This window comes from Oncorhynchus keta, unplaced genomic scaffold (assembly GCF_023373465.1).
Source record: "Oncorhynchus keta strain PuntledgeMale-10-30-2019 unplaced genomic scaffold, Oket_V2 Un_contig_17847_pilon_pilon, whole genome shotgun sequence".
Classification (NCBI taxonomy): Eukaryota; Metazoa; Chordata; class Actinopteri; order Salmoniformes; family Salmonidae; genus Oncorhynchus; species Oncorhynchus keta.
The window spans coordinates 102501-114948 of NW_026280613.1; the positions used below are offsets into that span (position 1 = coordinate 102501).

The window sequence follows — 12448 nt, forward strand, 5'->3', positions numbered from 1 at the left end:
TAGATGAATGAGGTCTGGAAAACTGGCCCATAGAGTTCTATAGATGAATGAGGTCTGGAAAACTGGCCCATAGAGTTCTATAGATGAATGAAGTCTGGAAAACTGGCCCATAGAGTTATATAGATGAATGAGGTCTGGAAAACTGTCCCAAAGAGTTCCATAGATAAATGAGCGAGTCGTGTTATGTTTCTCTGCCTCTGACAGGAAGTGTGCGTTGAGCGGCGTGTCCCGGTCCTGCACGCACCGCATCAAACTTGGAGACAGAGAGAGTTACTACCACATCTCTCCTCTAGCAGGGCACGGGTACCTAACCATGTTTGTTGTGTCCTAATCATTTAAACCACATTATGCATTCTAAACATTGATGCATAACATTCATTCATTCAGATGAATATGGCTACCTTTGTGTTCATAAAGACTTTTATCATTGCAGAACTTTTATTTTGAAATTGTGAAACCCGTTTATCATTGCAGAACTTTTATTTTGAAATTGTGAAACCCGTTTATCATTGCAGAACTTTTATTTTGAAATTGTGAAACCCGTTTATCATTGCAGAACTTTTATTTTGAAATTGTGAAACCCGTTTATCATTGCAGAACTTTTATTTTGAAATTGTGAAACCCGTTTATCATTGCAGAACTTTTATTTTGAAATTGTGAAACCCGTTTATCATTGCAGAACTTTTATTTTGAAATTGTGAAACCCGTTTATCATTGCAGAACTTTATTTTGAAATTGTGAAACCTGCGTTTCTCATTCCCAACCCTCCAGATAACAGCGGTGTGTGATTTCTTCACCTATATCCGCTACATACAGCAGGGCCTGGTCAGACATGATGGTAAGTGTGACGTCCTTCCTCTTTAACAGTTAAACACTGAGGTCAACAATGGGACCCATTTTTAACAGTGCTCTCTCCTGGCATTTACATTCCTCTTTTGTCAATGTAGACAGCAAATCTGTCTGGTGTTCTGAAACCCTTTCAACTAATGAAACCCTAATGTATTTGACCCCTGACCCCAGCGGAACAGATGTTCTGGGAAGTGACGCGTCTACGGAGGGAGATGACTGTGGCCAAGCTGGGCTTCTACCTCACAGACACAGACCAGGGATAGAGGACAGACAAGAGGAGACATCACCGTTAGCCCTGGGTCATGTTCATTAGGGCACACCGTAGCAACTAAAAAAAAAGAAACGTTGTGCTTGACAGACCGTTTTTTTTTTTTGTTTTGTTTTTGCAAGCGCTCGTATTGGACAAGTTCAAGATATTACCACCCGCTTAGGGACGCTTTCTTCCGTTTCATGCCTACTGAACACGACCCTGGGGCTTAGAAAGACAAGAGATACCAGCTGTACAGAGACACGAGATCACCAGTACCCCTTTTTACACTGTCCTGATAATCCAACCCCAAAATCCACTGGGCTGGAGTGTGAAAAGTCCTCAGCTGGCCACGGTGAACACAGAAACCAGATCACGGATCTTATTGAGTAGGAGAGCCATTTTCAAGTGTGTCTGACGAGGGAAGCAGAAATGCTACAGCAAATATGACACCATTTAGCAATTAGATTAGATTAGTCTTGTAACAAATCAGCCCGATCTGGCGAGCTACACGGTAGAGGAAACATTTTTTTTTGTAGCAAAACAGAAAGTAAGCTTGTGAGATCAGTAGAGTTCGTACGATGCTAGCAGTTAGAGCTATGTACTTTATAAACTAGCACAATATTATAACACAACCACAAAGACATACAATAAATAGCATCTTTTTAAAAGGACAGTAAGCGTATATGTGAAAATGTATCAATATACCATAGAAACTCTTGTTATTACTACGTAAAATTGACAAGTGGTTACACAGCTGATCTTAGTTGGCACAGATTGAAACTATATACGCATGTGTCATGCTGCCACGGAAACACTAGTATGGGTTTAATCCTAACTGGTCAGGTTAATCTCACAGATCTTTTAAGTTGGAGTTCTGACCAATAGAGAACTATGCTGCTCACTTTTCATTCTAACAGCTGTCATGTGGTACCTGTGTACCAGTCCCATGTTGTCTCATCTCCTCTCACCTTAACAACCAGACTACGTCGTGTTGTCATCTCCTCTCACCTTAACAACCAGACTACGTACGTGTTGTGTCGACTCTCCTCTCACCTTAACAACCAGACTACGTACGTGTTGTCGTCTCCTCAACAACCAGACTACGTACGTGTTGTCGTCTCCTCTCACCTCAACAACCAGACTACGTACGTGTTGTCGTCTCCTCTCAACAGACCAGACTCACCTTAACAACCGACTACGTTGTCGTCTCCTCTCACCTTAACAACCAGACTACGTACGTGTTGTCGTCTCCTCTCACCTTAACAACCAGACCACGTACGTGTTGTCGTCTCCTCTCACCTTAACAACCAGACTACACGTGTTGTCGTCTCCTCTCACCCTCAACAACCAGACTACGTACGTGTTGTCGTCTCCTCTCACCTTAACAACCAGACTACGTACGTGTTGTCGTCTCCTCTCACCTTAACAACCAGACTACGTACACGTGTTGTCGCTCTTCCTCTCACCTTAACAACCAGACTACGACGTGTTGTCGTCTCCTCTCACCTTAACAACCAGACTACGTACGTGTTGTCGTCTCTCTCACCTTAACAACCAGACTACGTACGTGTTGTCGTCTCCTCTCACCTTAACAACCAGACTACGTACGTGTTGTCGTCTCCTCTCACCTCAACAACCAGACTACGCACGTGTTGTCGTCTCTCTCACCTTAACAACCAGACTACGTACGTGTTGTCGTCTCCTCTCACCTTAACAACCAGACTACGTACGTGTTGTCGTCTCCTCTCACCTTAACAACCAGACTACGTCGTGTCGTCTCCTCTCACCTTCAACAACCAGACTACGTACGTGTTGTCGTCTCCTCTCAACAACCAGACTACGTACGTGTTGTCGTCTCCTCTCACCTTAACAACCAGACTACGTACGTGTTGTCGTCTCCTCTCACCTTAACAACCAGACTACGTACGTGTTGTCGTCTCCTCTCACCTTAACAACCAGACTACGACGTTTTGTCGTCTCCTCTCACCTTAACAACCAGACTACGTACGTGTTGTCGTCTCCTCTCACCTTAACAACCAGACACGACGTGTTGTCGTCTCCTCTCACCTTAACAACCAGACTACGTACGTGTTGTCGTCTCCTCTCACCTTAACAACCAGACTACGTACGTTTTGTCGTCTCCTCACCTAACAACCAGACTACGTACGTGTTGTCGTCTCCTCTCACCTTAACAACCAGACTACGTACGTGTTGTCGTCTCCTCTCACCTTAACAACCAGACTACGTACGTGTTGTCGTCTCCTCTCACCTTAACAACCAGACTACGTACGTGTTGTCGTCTCCTCTCCACCTCAACAACCAGACTACGTACGTGTTGTCGTCTCCTCTCACCTTAACAACCAGACTACGTACATGTTGTTGTCTCCTCTCACCTCAACAACCAGACTACGTACGTGTTGTCGTCTCCTCTCAACCAGACTACGTAACAACCAGACTACGTACGTGTTGTCGTCTCCTCTCACCTTAACAACCAGACTACGTACGTTGTTGTCGTCTCCTCTCACCTCAACAACCAGACTACGTACGTGTTGTCGTCTCCTCTCACCTTAACAACCAGACTACGTACGTGTTGTCGTCTCCTCTCACCTCAACAACCAGACTACGTCGTGTTGTCGTCTCCTCTCACCTTAACAACCAGACTACGTACGTGTTGTCGTCTCCCTCTCAACAACCAGACTACGTGTTGTCGTCTCCTCTCACCTTAACAACCAGACTACGTACGTTGTCGTCTCCTCTCACCTTAACAACCAGACTACGTACGTGTTGTCGTCTCCTCTCACCTTAACAACCAGACTACGTACGTGTTGTCGTCTCCTCTCACCTTAACAACCAGACTACGTACGTGTTGTCGTCTCCTCTCACCTCAACAACCAGACTACGTACGTGTGTCAACAACCAGACTACGTACGTCTCCTCTCACCTTAACAACCAGACTACGTACGTGTTTGTCGTCTCCTCTCACCTTAACAACCAGACTACGTACGTGTTGTCGTCTCCTCTCACCTTAACAACCAGACTACGTACGTGTTGTCGCCTCCTCTCACCTTAACAACCAGACTACGCGACGTGTTGTCGTCTCCTCTCACCTTAACAACCAGACTACGTACGTGTTGTCGTCTCCTCTCACCTTAACAACCAGACTACGTACGTGTTGTCGTCTCCTCTCACCTTAACAACCAGACTACGTACGTGTTGTCGTCTCCTCTCACCTTAACAACCAGACTACGTACGTGTTGTCGTCTCCTCTCACCTTAACAACCAGACTACGTACGTGTTGTCGTCTCCTCTCACCTTAACAACCAGACTACGTACGTTTTGTCATCTCCTCTCACCTTAACAACCAAACCACCCATTACGTTGCCTTAACCCTGATAGATTCTTGCACTACGTTGTAAATGCCTTGCATGGCTTATATAGGAAAGACACCTTCGACTGAGAATGGGTTATGGAAGGGAAGTATTCACTCAGTGTGGATTTAATTTTTTTTTTTAAATAAATAGCTGAGTCTGTTTTAGTACAAACCAGTTCAGAAGTTGTGTGTTGCAGGTAATATATGCCATTTAGCAGACGCTTTTATCCAAAGCGACTTACAGTCATGTGTGCATACATTCTACGTATGGGTGGTCCCGGGGAATCGAACCCACTACCCTGGCGTTACAAGCACCATGCTCTACCAACTGAGCTACAGAAGGACCATGAAGTAAATAGCAGTGATCTGAAATATCCTCGTCTTCACTCTGGATACTCAGACCGCTTAGCAACGACTATCCTATAAATTAAGAATCCAGTTTTAACATAACGGAGTTATAAACCAATCGTAGACGACTAAGCAATACGTCCCCCCTTTTTTCCCCTTCCTCCTCCCCTGATGCACCCATTTTTATTCACAGCTTTAAAATAACTGTCGTTTTGGGAGAGAAAACAGTTGTAAATGATTGCAGTATGTTATGCTCAACCTTAGTTGTAAAATCGCACTCCTGTACATTTACATTTACATTTAAGTCATTTAGCAGACGCTCTTATCCAGAGCGACTTACAAATTGGTGCATTCACCTTATGACATCCAGTGGAACAGCCACTTTACAATAGTGCATCTGTAAAATGGTATTGAAATTGCACTCCAGGTCGTGTATGATAAATGATGTTTAAAGCCAATAAGTGACCATGAAGTGTGTCGCTCTGCGTGGATCCATAGCCAACAGTGTGTACAGGGGGTGTGTTTGTGTTCTACAACTCTAAAACACCTATAGTGTTGATATTAGCCATATCCTGCATGAAAATATATTTATCAAACTTTTAAATGAAGAATTATCGGAAGTCTGAAAGTGCAATTAAAGCCTTTGTTCTTACAGCCGCGTTATGAGTTTGGAATCCTTGACTTATTATGCCAATAAAACAACATCATCTTGAGATTGATAGAAACATACACTGACTGGACAAAATATTAAGAACACACCTGCTATTTCTGTGAGATTGACCAGGTGAAGGCTATGATCCCTGAGTGATTGTCACCTGTTAAAACCACTTTATATCAGTGTAGATGAAGGAGATGGGTTAAGAAGGATTTTTCTTTTTTTTAAAGCCCTGAGACAGGGATTTGTCTATGTGTCTTGGGACGGGGCACCGGTTTGTGTCAAAGAACTGCGATCTTGTGCTGTTTTTCTCTCACACTAAACAGTTTCCCGTGTGAATCAGAATGGCCTACCACCCAAGGACCTCCAGCCAACGTGAGCATTGTTGTCCAGCGTCCCTGTGGAACGCACTGAGCCGGTCGAGACAAAAGACCCAGCATCACTGTGTGTTGTCTGGCGCGGTTATAGTCTCTTAGTCTGCAAATGATATCAACCTTTTAAAGTAATTGTTGCTGCTAGATGTCACAGAAATGAACTTCTATTTGTTATGTGAAAATGCCATGTTCTCCATTTGTTGGGTGCCTTTGCGGGACCCCCCACTGTTTTGAAGGGTATGGCTAGCCCACAGGGAAGCCCTGTCTGAAGTAGCCTACAAATCATGTCACATGTAAAGCCTTCCGGTACAAATGTAAGAAGTGGCCTTTTCCCAGCAACTTCCGGGAACAACGACTTCCTGGTGCGTGTTGTTCGCACGCGTATCTGCCCTCTCATTGGCTAGAGTGTTACCACCTGATCTGCCTTTACTCACCGAGGACATGTATTTTCATTGTTAAAGCAGTCACTCGGCTATCTTTCAATTTAAATAGATCATCTTTCCTCGAAGTCGAGACCCTCCCACACCTCACAGGGAATATAGAGCTCCAGCATCCTGGGAATGTTCCAGACTCACTACATTGTAGATGCCTGGCTGATCATACAGCGCCTGGACAGGTGTTGAACTTATCAGCTAACTACGTCATATATATATATATATATATCTATATGTATGTATATATATATATAGCTCTAATATATATACATAGATATAGATAGATATATAGATTATATATATATAGATAGATATAGATAGATATAGATATATATAGATAGATAGATAGATATAGATAGATATATATAGATATAGATAGATATATATAGATATTCGTAAAACCCTGGAATGAGTTGGTGTGTCCAAACTTTTGACTGGTGTGTATGTGAATGTATATGTGAATATATATGTGTATATGTATGTATGTATATATATATATATATATATATATATATATGAGCAATATACATACAGTGCCTTCAGAAAGTATTCATACCCTCTGTACTCAATATGACATTTTCTTATTAATTTGTCAAACATTTTAAAAAACATAATTCCACTTTGACATTATGTGGTATTGTATGTAGGTCAGTGACCCAAAACCTCAAATTTTAAATTCAGGCTGTGACAACAAAATGTGGAGAGAAAAAAAGTCAAGATGTTTGAACTCTGTAGCTGTAGACGTCTGACCTCGCAAACATAAAATTCTGTCATGCAAGCACGACTGCAATATAGTCGGCCTGAAACGGGGCCATAGTTGAGAATTGCAGTCGGAGTCAGAAAAGCTGTTCCAGGAACATGCTTTCCGGATGCTAATGGATTATTGCTCAGAGTTTTAAGCACTTCAAACACTATAACACTAAATTCCCCAAACAAAGGAGTGACGTACTGTATCCTTAATGCAGCTAATGAATTCAACGTCAGTAAATTAACTTCATTCAGAGGTTAACATAGCATGTCTTGTATTATTTTAGAAGTCATTCTTGTCCAACTTGAAGTGGTATTCTCATCCATGGTGATAACGATCGGTATAAATGTGGTCTAAAATAGGGTTGCTTGAATCATCTGAAAAAACAATTAAGTATTTTTTTTAAGGTTACATTGATATTTTCAAGATATAATGTATGTCACATTTTAGTGTAGTGAAATAATATCGGTCCATCTTGCAGCAATCAGCTCTGAAGTACCTTCTACAACAGGCCAGTATCATCAACATGACAACCACACACCCAACCACCGGTCATCAGCTCTGCTGTACCTTCTACAACAGGCCAGTATCATCAACATGACAACCACACCCCCAACCACCGGTCATCAGCTCTGCTGTACCTTCTACAACAGGCCAGTATCATCAACATGACAACCACACCCCCAACCACCGGTCATCAGCTCTGCTGTACCTTCTACAACAGGCCAGTATCATCAACATGACAACCACACCCCCAACCACCGGTCATCAGCTCTGCTGTACCTTCTACAACAGGCCAGTATCATCAACATGACAACCACACCCCAACCACCGGTCATCAGCTCTGCTGTACCTTCTACAACAGGCCAGTATCATCAACATGACAACCACACCCCCAACCACCGGTCATCAGCTCTGCTGTACCTTCTACAACAGGCCAGTATCATCAACATGACAACCACACCCCCAACCACCGGTCATCAGCTCTGCAGTACCTTCTACAACAGGCCAGTATCATCAACATGACAACCACACCCCCAACCACCGGTCATCAGCTCTGCTGTACCTTCTACAACAGGCCAGTATCATCAACATGACAACCACACCCCAACCACCGGTCATCAGCTCTGCTGTACCTTCTACAACAGGCCAGTATCATCAACATGACAACCACACCCCAACCACCGGTCATCAGCTCTGCTGTACCTTCTACAACAGGCCAGTATCATCAACATGACAACCACACCCCCAACCACCGGTCATCAGCTCTGCTGTACCTTCTACAACAGGCCAGTATCATCAACATGACAACCACACCCCCAACCACCGGTCATCAGCTCTGCTGTACCTTCTACAACAGGCCAGTATCATCAACATGACAACCACACCCCCAACCACCGGTCATCAGCTCTGAAGTACTTCTTACAACAGGCCAGTATCATCAACATGACAACCACACCCCCAACCACCGGTCATCAGCTCTGAAGTACCTTCTACAACAGGCCAGTATCATCAACATGACAACCACACCCCCAACCACCGGTCATCAGCTCTGCTGTACCTTCTACAACAGGCCAGTATCATCAACATGACAGCCACACCCCCAACCACCGGTCATCAGCTCTGCTGTACCTTCTACAACAGGCCAGTATCATCAACATGACAGCCACACCCCCAACCACCGGTCATCAGCTCTGAAGTACCTTCTACAACAGGCCAGTATCATCAACATGACAACCACACCCCCAACCACCGGTCATCAGCTCTGCTGTACCTTCTACAACAGGCCAGTATCATCAACATGACAACCACACCCCCAACCACTGCTCTGCTGTACCTTCTACAACAGGCCAGTATCATCAACATGACAACCACACCCCCTAACCACCGGTCATCAGCTCTGCTGTACTCTTCTACAACAGGCCAGTATCATCAACATGACAACCACACCCCCAACCACCGGTCATCAGCTCTGCTGTACCTTCTACAACAGGCCAGTATCATCAACATGACAACCACACCCCCAACCACCGGTCATCAGCTCTGCTGTACCTTCTACAACAGGCCAGTATCATCAACATGACAACCAAACCCCCAACCACCGGTCATCAGCTCTGCTGTACCTTCTACAACAGGCCAGTATCATCAACATGACAACCACACCCCCAACCACCGGTCATCAGCTCTGAAGTACCTTCTACAACAGGCCAGTATCATCAACATGACAACCACACCCCCAACCACCGGTCATCAGCTCTGCTGTACCTTCTACAACAGGCCAGTATCATCAACATGACAACCACACCCCCAACCACCGGTCATCAGCTCTGCTGTACCTTCTACAACAGGCCAGTATCATCAACATGACAACCACACCCCCAACCACCGGTCATCAGCTCTGAAGTACCTTCTACAACAGGCCAGTATCATCAACATGACAACCACACCCCCAACCACCGGTCATCAGCTCTGAAGTACCTTCTACAACAGGCCAGTATCATCAACATGACAACCACACCCCCAACCACCGGTCATCAGCTCTGCAGTACCTTCTACAACAGGCCAGTATCATCAACATGACAACCACACCCCCAACCACCGGTCATCAGCTCTGCTGTACCTTCTACAACAGGCCAGTATCATCAACATGACAACCACACCCCCAACCACCGCTCTGCTGTACCTTCTACAACAGGCCAGTATCATCAACATGACAACCACACCCCCAACCACCGGTCATCAGCTCTGCTGTACCTTCTACAACAGGCCAGTATCATCAACATGACAACCACACCCCCAACCACCGGTCATCAGCTCTGCTGTACCTTCTACAACAGGCCAGTATCATCAACATGACAACCACACCCCCAACCACCGGTCATCAGCTCTGCTGTACCTTCTACAACAGGCCAGTATCATCAACATGACAACCAAACCCCCAACCACCGGTCATCAGCTCTGCTGTACCTTCTACAACAGGCCAGTATCATCAACATGACAACCACACCCCCAACCACCGGTCATCAGCTCTGAAGTACCTTCTACAACAGGCCAGTATCATCAACATGACAACCACACCCCAACCACCGGTCATCAGCTCTGCAGTACCTTCTACAACAGGCCAGTATCATCAACATGACAACCACACCCCCAACCACCGGTCATCAGCTCTGCTGTACCTTCTACAACAGGCCAGTATCATCAACATGACAACCACACCCCCAACCACCGGTCATCAGCTCTGAAGTACCTTCTACAACAGGCCAGTATCATCAACATGACAACCACACCCCCAACCACCGGTCATCAGCTCTGAAGTACCTTCTACAACAGGCCAGTATCATCAACATGACAACCACACCCCCAACCACCGGTCATCAGCTCTGCTGTACCTTCTACAACAGGCCAGTATCATCAACATGACAACCACACCCCCAACCACCGGTCATCAGCTCTGCTGTACCTTCTACAACAGGCCAGTATCATCAACATGACAACCACACCCCCAACCACCGTCCATCAGCTCTGCTGTACCTTCTACAACAGGCCAGTATCATCAACATGACAACCACACCCCCAACCACCGGTCATCAGCTCTGCTGTACCTTCTACAACAGGCCAGTATCATCAACATGACAACCACACCCCCAACCACCGTCCATCAGCTCTGCTGTACCTTCTACAACAGGCCAGTATCATCAACATGACAACCAAACCCCCAACCACCGGTCATCAGCTCTGCTGTACCTTCTGTACCTCTGCTGTACAAAAATGTCTTGGGGGGTGGCTCACAGGGAGTATGGCTATGCCAGTTAGGAGACCTGCGCAAACTCCCCGTGCTTACCGGGGGGCTAGAGAGACTGGGCAGGCACCGTGTTATGCTATGGAGCACACGGTGTCTCCAGTGCGGGTGCATAGCCCAGTGCGGTTCATACCAGCCCTTCGTATTGGCCGGGCTAGAGTGGGCATCGAGCCAGGTAAGGTTGGGCAGGCTCGGTGCTCAAGAGCTCCAGTGCGCCTGCACGGTCCGGTCTATCCATAGCCACCTCCACACACCAGTCCTCCGGTGGCAGCTCCCCGCACCAGGCTTCCTGTGCGTGTCCTCGGTCCAGTACTACCAGTGCCAGCACCACGCACCAGGCCTTCAGTGCGCCTCGCCTGTCTAGCGCTATCAGAGCCTTCCTCCTCTCCAGCGCTGCTGGAGTCTCCCACCTGTTCAGCGCAGCCAGAGCCTTTCTCCTCTCCTGCGCTGCCGGAGTCTCCCGCCTGTTCAGCGCAGCCAGAGCCTTCCTCCTCTACAGCCAGAGCTGTCAGTCTGAGCTGTCAGTCTGCATGGAGCAGCCAGAGCTGCCAGTTTGCATGGAGCTGCCAGTCTGCCAGGATCTGCCAGTCAGCCATGATCTTCCAGATCTGCCAGTCAACCAGACTCTTCCAGATCCGCCAGTCAACCAGACTCTTCCAGATCCGCCAGTCAACCAGACTCTTCCAGATCCGCCAGTCAACCAGACTCTTCCAGATCCGCCAGTCAACCAGACTCTTCCAGATCCGCCAGTCAACCAGACTCTTCCAGATCCCCCAGCCAGCCAGGATCTGCCGGAGCCAACTACCTGACTGAGCTTCCCCTCAGTGCTGAGCTTGCCCTCAGTGCAGAGCTGCCCCTCAGTCCCGAGCTGCCCCTCAGTCCAGTGGGGTTCTGGGTGAGGACTACTAGGCCATGGTCGGCGGCGAGGGTGGACTATCCCAGGACGCGAGGGGCGGAACTAAGACATTGATGGAATGGGGTCCACGTCCCGAGCCGGAGCCACCACCATGGACAGACGCCCCACCCGGACCCTCCCTATTGTTTTGATGTGCGTCCGGGAGTCCGCACCTTAGGGGGGGTTCTGTCACGCCCTGGTCAAGTAATGTATGTTTGTCTTCATTTATTTGGTCAGGCCAGGGTGTGACATGGGTTATTGTGGTGCGTTTTGTCATGGGGTTTTTGTGGGGTGTCTAGCATAGTCTCATGGCTGCCTGAGGCGGTTCTCAATCAGAGTCAGGTGATTATCGTTGTCTCTGATTGGGAACCATATTTAGGCAGCCATATTCTTTGAGTGTTTCGTGGGTGATTGTTCCTGTCTCTGTGTTAGTTGTCACCAGATAGGCTGTATAGGTTTTCACGTTACGTTTGTTGTTTTTGTATTGTTCGTGTTTTTCTTTATTAAAGATGTATCAAACTAACCACGCTGCATTTTGGTCTTACTCTCCTTCAACGGAAGAAAGCCGCTACAAACTAACTTAACTAGCCCATTTTGCCTGCTGGGTTCTTCTAGATGTAGCTAACTAATGTTAAGTAGCTCAATCTAGTCATGTCATTTATTTTTGGCTGCTCTGTCCAATGGCGAGCACTACAGCATCCGTACACGTCACAATGCTAGCTA

General features: G+C 46.6%; 2 long non-coding RNA genes and 1 pseudogene across 40 annotated transcripts; 1 reads left to right on the forward strand and 2 right to left on the reverse strand.

Moving 5' to 3' along the window:
* LOC127919909 (guanine nucleotide exchange factor for Rab-3A-like) overlaps positions 1-1205 on the forward strand; it is a 28904-nt pseudogene extending 27699 nt beyond the window's left edge.
* An 835-nt stretch (positions 1206-2040) lies between these two features.
* Positions 2041-4356, reverse strand: LOC127919906 (uncharacterized). Of its 33 annotated transcripts, none has more exons than XR_008104422.1 (9): positions 4207-4356; positions 3860-3982; positions 3625-3706; positions 3287-3404; positions 2965-3046; positions 2768-2849; positions 2646-2727; positions 2317-2357; positions 2142-2227 (listed from the first exon to the last, which is right to left on the reverse strand). It is a non-coding gene; the product is annotated as an uncharacterized LOC127919906 (long non-coding RNA). The 33 variants fall into 33 exon arrangements; XR_008104424.1 differs by lacking the exon at positions 2317-2357 and adding an exon at positions 2480-2520; XR_008104427.1 differs by lacking the exons at positions 2142-2227; positions 2317-2357 and adding an exon at positions 2041-2067.
* A 3015-nt stretch (positions 4357-7371) lies between these two features.
* On the reverse strand, positions 7372-11772 carry LOC127919907 (uncharacterized). Of its 7 annotated transcripts, none has more exons than XR_008104450.1 (5): positions 10279-11772; positions 9712-9853; positions 9152-9506; positions 7599-7811; positions 7372-7527 (listed from the first exon to the last, which is right to left on the reverse strand). It is a non-coding gene; the product is annotated as an uncharacterized LOC127919907 (long non-coding RNA). The 7 variants fall into 7 exon arrangements; XR_008104449.1 differs by having other exon boundaries at positions 7670-7811; positions 9712-9924; XR_008104446.1 differs by having other exon boundaries at positions 9712-9924.
* Between the last annotated feature and the right edge of the window lie 676 nt (positions 11773-12448).